The following is a 7,244-nucleotide window of genomic DNA, read 5'->3' on the forward strand; positions in this document are numbered from 1 at the left end:
CACCCCAGCCAATGCACTTCAAGCACAGCCATACCTGTCTGTCAGCGGAGGCGCGTGTGTGGCTATGATGCGGAACGGGGTTCAGTGCCATTTTCAGACACGAAAGAAAGATCTGAAGATCTAGTTCCCAAATCAGCTGCTGAGCCCGAATGTGGTTCCATCGTGCGCTGCTGGATTCAGAAACAGCAGTGGTGTGCCTCCGTTTTGTTTCTCTCACCCAAGTGCGTGCCACAACCCCATGGACGATTGCATGCCTATGAACATGAGCCCCCTGAGACCCCAAAACTATTTTCTTGGTTGGGAACTAAAGGCTGATAAAGATGATCACTTTGAGGTGGATAAGGATGAACATGAGCCCCAGGTATCTTTAAGAACGGTCAGTTTTGGTGCTGGTGCAAAGCAGAAGCAATGAATGACGAAGGCGGCCCCATGAAAATAACTTTGGCAACCATGGAAATGTCTGTACAACCAATGGTCTCCCTCGGGGGCTTTGAAATCACGCCCCCAGCAGTCTTACGGGTGAAGGGTGGCTCAGGGCCCATGCACATTAGTGGGCATCATTGAGTAGCAGTGGACGAAGATACGGAGTCAGAGGATGAAGCGGAGGAGGCTGTGAAACTGTGAAGGACATCGGGAGAGCGGTCTGCCCCCACACGCAGCAACAAGGTTCCCCAGAAAAAGAGTAAAACTTGATGATGAAGAAGATGATGATGATGATGAAGAAACTGAAGGAAAAGCTCCAGTGAAGAAACCTATATGGGCTACTCTGGCCAAGAAATGCACAAAAATCAAACTAGGATGGAAAAGACTCAAAATCATCAACACTAAGATCCAAAGGTCAAGAATCCTTCAAAACAAAGGAAACAAACAAACAAAAAAAAACACTCCCCAAACACCTAAAGGACCTAGTTCTGGAGAAGACATTAAAGCAAAAATGCAAGCCAGTACAGAAAAGGCCCCTTGAACAGCACTTGAAAGGCACAACTGATCAATTAAGCCCAACGATGGGGAGAGGAGAGACAAAGTTAGTCTACGCTGAGTATCATCAACAATTCAGAGGCAAGTCTTCTTGTATAATCTCCATCCCCCCTTCCACCCGCCATGCCCCCTTGCAGGCAAGAAGCAATCTGTTATTCTGTTTCCTAGAGCACTTCCCCTTGACTCAGTGCACCAGACTCGGCTCTCTCATTTTTACCTCACCTTTCCGCTCATGTCTTATAACCGTGGGGCTCCCAGCAGTTGAATAGCTATTTGACTAAGGAGACAAAACAAAACAAAAGCACCTAATCAAAACCCGGCGAATCAGCATGGTCCAGTACACCAAGCAGTCACGGCCGTGGCTCAGAAGTGGGCATCATTGGGCTCTACTCAGCACAAGGTCACCCCGAACCGGTGGTCGATACTAGGATATGATAACTCAAGGGCATCGTGACGTTAATACCAGCAACGACAAAGATGTAGAGATGGAGGCAGGGAGGACAGGCTATTCAGAGACCGAGTGAGCACTAAGAAATCGCTGAAGTCTCTAGACGTAGCCTCTTTCGCTTTTCACTACTGTTTTACACCCTAGAGGATATTTATAAATATTGTTTTTTAAATGCTCATGGTGTCACAGATAAAGAGCACCAATTGCTCCCAACAGAACGCTAACTACAATCCGTGTTCATAAGAGCAAATTGCTGTGTATACATGGACAGCATTGTAAATGAGGGGAAGAACATTCCCAATTACAGATGACTGAGAGAAAGCCCAACATTTCCATGTGTGTTTTCCCTGAAGATCTCATCACCTGTACCACGCCCCCTTCTCCTAGTCCCCTCAATAGAAACTGCATTCATAAGCTTACAAAAAAGACAACAGGAACTTCGTTTTTTGTATGGTTTAGCACCTGGGAAAATTCCTAGAATGAGGCGTGTAAAAGCACTCCCATTTCTATATGCTTAGCTACGGCAAGAATCATTTGATGTCAAAGTTTATAGCTCTAAGTGCTAAATGGGGAAATCATCAGTCCTAGGGACTAAACCTCTGAATAAATCTAGTGCAAAGGGGCTAACATTTTTATAACAACTTGAACCTTAAAAGAACCTAAATACAATTTTATGGAAGATGCGTCCTCCCTGGTAACTGGTTTTTATTTTCTTAGAAAAATTTCCTGTTTTACAAGGTCCATTTCTATTCATAGCACCGTGTTTCTGTGAACTACTGGGAAAGATGGGTCCAGATACATACCAAGGGCTACCACAGAACCCGAAGCAGGCCCAAAGGAGCACAAGTATATTGTTATCCTTTGATGCTGCTTGGCTTACCTGGTCCCTCCAGGTTGGTAATCATTATGAGGATTAGAGGAGTTAATACATACAAAGCACTCAGAACAGGGCCCAGGCTGGGGAAAGTGCGAGACTAATGCAAGATGTTTAGCGTGAATGCTTCCATTCTTGGGGAGTTCCAGGAAAGCGAATTCCAGGGAGGTTTTATAGCAAACAAAATCATTCTAAAGGCATGACTTCCGGTGAGTTTCCACTGCCGCCAAATGCCTCTTTTTTCCTAACACACTGCAGAGAAGTTGAGCAAGGGCAGCCAGTATGTATCTGTTCTGAAGTTCAAGGAGCAACTGGCTGCACAAGCTCTCTTCTCCGTTCTGTGTTCTACATGGCTCCTCTGAACACCTTCTTGAGTTTCCCGAGCAAAAGAGTGTTTGTCGATTTAAGACAAGGTAGGGCGCAGTGAGCGGGTGTGCTGTTTGTCATGGTGGACGTCCTTATTGCTCCTGTTTTATTTAAAACCAAGACATCCAATGACCTTGGAGGATTATTAACAGCACACGTCTCAAAAATATGGACTCTCTCGGGGCTAGAATGGGTATTAAAGGTTGTCCAGGCCCATTTCCTAGCAGCACGATTAGTCACTGCTCAGTGGTTCCCATTTCTCAAATGGTAGGAACTGCTTAGCTTTTTCTAGTTCTGGACTGAGACTTACAAATCCAAGAGAGTTTCAATGAGGCTGTTCTCGGGGATAAAGGGACAAAGACTTGTGAAGAGGCTGGAAAATCCTCAAGTTGACATTCTCATCTCAATTGGTCCGGTATGTGACTTGAAGCAACCCGAAACAAACAAACAAACAAACAAACAAACAAACAAACACTCACTGACCTTGAGTCAATATCAGGTCGATGGGGATTCAGAGCTACCCTGCAGGATAGAGTAGAACTAACTGCCCCTTTGGCTTTCCAAGGATATACAACTAATGAGAACAGACAGCCTCATTTTCCTCCCACAGAGTGACTAGGTGGGTTTGAACTGCTGACCTTGTGGTTAGAAGCTCAATGCCTAGCCCACCACAAGACCAGGGATCCAATCTTCAGGTTCAAGACAGGCAATCCATGCTGCAAACCCATAAGGCTGGGCCTTCTGGAATGACTCCGTTTCGCCAACATGTATTCCCAACACAAATGCGAATCGTTGTCAAGTTCACTGATGACTTTCTAAAGGCCTTACCGGGTTCGTTTTCTGAAGATCACAGTCCGTTCCATGAATACAAGATATTATTTGTTAGTTTCTGTCCAGCAAAGTGTTGCCTTCTCACTGGTAGCTGAGCTTAATCACAAAACGTGGGGTGATAAGGAAGTTCTAGTAGCTCAAAATCAGTGCCACCTTCAGAATGGAGACCAGGCAGACATTGGTGTTCTTGCTGTTATCACTGCCCTAGGACCCCCACAGCCATGCCAACAAACTTTGATCTCACCTCTCCTGGGGAACCCTGAAGGAGCAGCCCTGTGCCCTTAACTGCAGCCTTTAATGCAGTACTGGGTATATGTACGGTACCGTTTGCACGTCTAAAATAAGATCAAACAATGATGAGTGATACCCATTAAAGAAATCACTTGAGAAATTAAAACCATCCATAAGCAATCCCTAAGAAATTCTTTCCTTCCAAGCATACATTGTGCATCTATTCTATATGGGATCCTGCCCTGAATGAGAGCAATGGTCACTTCTTAACTACAGGCGGTTCAACATCTGCAAGTAGACTGAGAGAGAACCACGGCCCCAAACTCTCTCCTTAGGCCTGAAATGCATTGAGATGGAAATGCTTGTAAAAACGTATAGTCAAAAAAGAAAACAACAACTTTCTTTCTTGTTAACCTATCTACCAATTCCTTTTTTTAAAAACCAATTCCTTATAAATCACCAAAGTCACCTTTCTTTCCGGAAATTGCTTTGCTGTCCGCACCGAGTGGATGGAAGACATCATTCCATCACTGAGCCCTGAGGTGGTCATGAGCGGTGGTGGCGGGTATGAATTGCACTGATGCGGATTCAGAGTGACCCTGTGTGGAAGACTCCTGCAGATGTTTCCCAATATTCTACGCTTCATTCCCCTTGTCTCAGGTGAAGGTAAGACCAAGATTCTCAACCAGTGGGATGCAAGGAATCCCCAGGAAAACCATGATATATTCAAATCTTTGATGTAGGATCAGTTGGTCACTGAGCAATGGCTACTATTAAATTGTCTGGCCTATCAGAAACCAGAACTGCTAGTTATTACTTTTGGTCTGGGGAGTATGTATGAAAAAGTTACTGAGGGGACCCCAGAGATATGGGGGGAGAGCCTCAGGCTCGCTCCATCAGGCATCTAGGTCTTTAAGCAGTTAGTTAGCTCTCTGAGTTTCTCTGCCCTCCAACAAAGTCTACGGGGAGTGGCTGAGGGAGGCTGACTAGATTTTGCCCCTTAGTGTTGAGGAAGGAGCGATACTCTTCCTGAACGGTCATTGGGGGGTGTCCAGGGGTACTCCTCAACCACGTAAGCACATAGCACGTGGATGGCAGTGGTGATGAAGGTGATGGTCCTTGGTGTCATAGTGGCCCCATGTGACAGAGCATGACTGCCTTATCGGGTTTGCTTGGCTGTCATCCTTACAAGAACAGAACACCAGGTCTTGGTCCCACAGGGTCACTGGATAAGCTGAAATCACCGGCCTTTTGGTTAGCCAAGTGCTTTAACCTTTGTGCCAACAGGGCTCCTGGAAGGATAGTGGCAGTTGCTGTCATATCTCCCCCAAACTTAGTGGTTGGTTAAAAACATGCAATCTCCTTTAACCGATTCTTGTCTCATTTTCACCCCAAGACCACATATTTTGCAAGGAGTCCTGGAGCTGAATACCATTGAGTTTTCCTGTCCAAATTAAAATATGCAAAGAAAGCAGAGAAACCCAGTGTTCAATGTGCCGGGTGTGGTTTACATACTACATGCATGGATGTCAGTGGTCCTCTGATACGAACACAACCTGCCCAGCCCTACCAAGCCATCCAAGCCACACATCTGAGAATCCCTGGGATACGTGTAACATGGTGATGGGAGTCTCCAGCCAATGGCCTTGGTTATTATGAACCTGGTTGAGTTAGTTAATTGTGCCAGCCTGGCCGATAATCACATGTGGGGCTAATTGAAAGGCGGAGGGATAAATGGGTGGTGAGCCTCGCCTTTCTAGTTCTCGGATCTCTTGTTTTGTGATGGTTGCACCGGGTGCAGCTGCCTTAGCAGTTCCCTGCTTCAGCTTGCAAGATTGACTTCCTACAAGACATCCCCAAGGAGAAGCTACATGGACTTATCCCGATGCAGCCCTGGGTGCTGGAGCAGCCGTGTGGAGACCCCTGCCAGTGCTGAGATGCTTGTTCGTTCACTGACTCAGCTTTCCTCCTGCAGTCGGCATCATTGCCTCTGTTTTGTGAGGTGGAGGACTTTGTGGACTGGTGTTGGGTTAATGGGTTAATGTTGGACTTGTGGGCTTGGGCAGCATTGGGTTGGGATGTTTTCATGATGCACATTTTCTTTACATAAAACTCTCTCTTTTACATGAGTCGCTGTGGATTTGTTTCTCTAAAGTACCCAGACTAATACACTGGTGTTAGCACTGTGCCTACAGGTGAGGTAGAAGTGGAAGCCTACGCAGCAGTGAAGAAGCAGGGACAGAGCTAGGGCTCTTGGGGAGAAGGGACCCTTCGACTCTCACTCAGGTCTGCTGGCGTGAGAGGCAGGATCCAGCCCAGGCAGGGAGCAGAGCACCACAGTTCATCAGAAGGGAGACATGGGGACTAGGTGCACCCACGGAGCCCGGAGGTGTGGCGCATCAAGACACATTCCAGGCCACAACTCGCGGCGAGGATCCCGATGCTGAAGTGTCACCAGGTTTGTTTAAAACGTGCTATGCTCTCGGCATTTGAATCCCAGCCAACCCACCCCTTCAACAGCTGGCTCCTGAGAGGAAGTGGCAAACACCAGCCCCCACAGCCAGAAGCATTCACCCAGGAGGGCCTCTCCCGCCTTGTTTCAATGCCTGCTCTTCTTATCCGATGACTCTCTTTCTTATTTCCTCTTGACTTCAGCCTTCGCACATGACCTACGATCTACCGTCTCCCCCGGAATTGCCTCAGCATCACTTCCCTAGCCAAGCAGTCCACTCTTGTGCTGAGCCCCGCCCTGGGTGAGTGGGCCAGCTGGGGCCACACCTGTCCTGGAAAGTCCTCGGGGCCGCTGTGAATTCAGGCCCCGGGACACTGGGGAAAACAGATGCTCAAGCACCAAGAAGAAAAATGATGCTGAAGCTGAAGCAAAACCGTCCTTATCATTTTCAAAATGTCTCTTTTCAGCTGCAGCCAATGGAGGAGACGTCTTCAATTTTCCTATTCATCAGTGTGGCGAGAGCTCCCTCACACCTGCAGATCCACCCTCCATCCCCACTGGTTCTGCTCTCGGTGGGAGTGGCGACGAATGCCCAGGGCACTAGAGTGGAGCCTGCTCACTGCTAAGCCCCAGTGACTAACAGGCAAGATCTCCACTGTTCCGCATGGAATTGTATCCACCAGAAGGAATGTTGACGTCCTAACTCCTCACCCGAGAGCATGACTTTGAGCGGAAAGAGGATCTTTGGATTAAAAGAAGGGCATGCTGAAGTATGGTAGATTCTCATCCAACCTGGGTGCCACCCTTATAAAACCAGAGAAGGCACAGCACCATGGGAAGATGCAGCATTTTTGCTGCTTCGAGGCACCCGCTTTGTGGTATGTTTGTTACCGCATCCTGGGAAACGAATACGATTGCTTTTGCAAATAACCTGTAAATAACCTCCCTCATACTCTGGGGTTTTTAATTAGCAGGCGGTCCTCAGGTTTCTGCCCTTGGGTGGTTATCAGGCCCACCTGGGTCATGGCTCCAGAGGGTGGAAATGAGAGACCTCGTTGAGGTGG

General features: G+C 47.5%; 1 pseudogene; it reads left to right on the top strand.

Annotated features, from left to right (window-relative positions):
• Positions 1-238: 238 nt before the first annotated feature.
• Positions 239-964, top strand: LOC105979219 (annotated as a pseudogene).
• Positions 965-7,244: the final 6,280 nt, after the last annotated feature.

This window comes from Echinops telfairi, unplaced genomic scaffold, assembly GCF_000313985.2.
Source record: "Echinops telfairi isolate 266 unplaced genomic scaffold, ASM31398v2 ScPeMD7_8;HRSCAF=38, whole genome shotgun sequence".
Taxonomy (NCBI): Eukaryota; Metazoa; Chordata; class Mammalia; order Afrosoricida; family Tenrecidae; genus Echinops; species Echinops telfairi.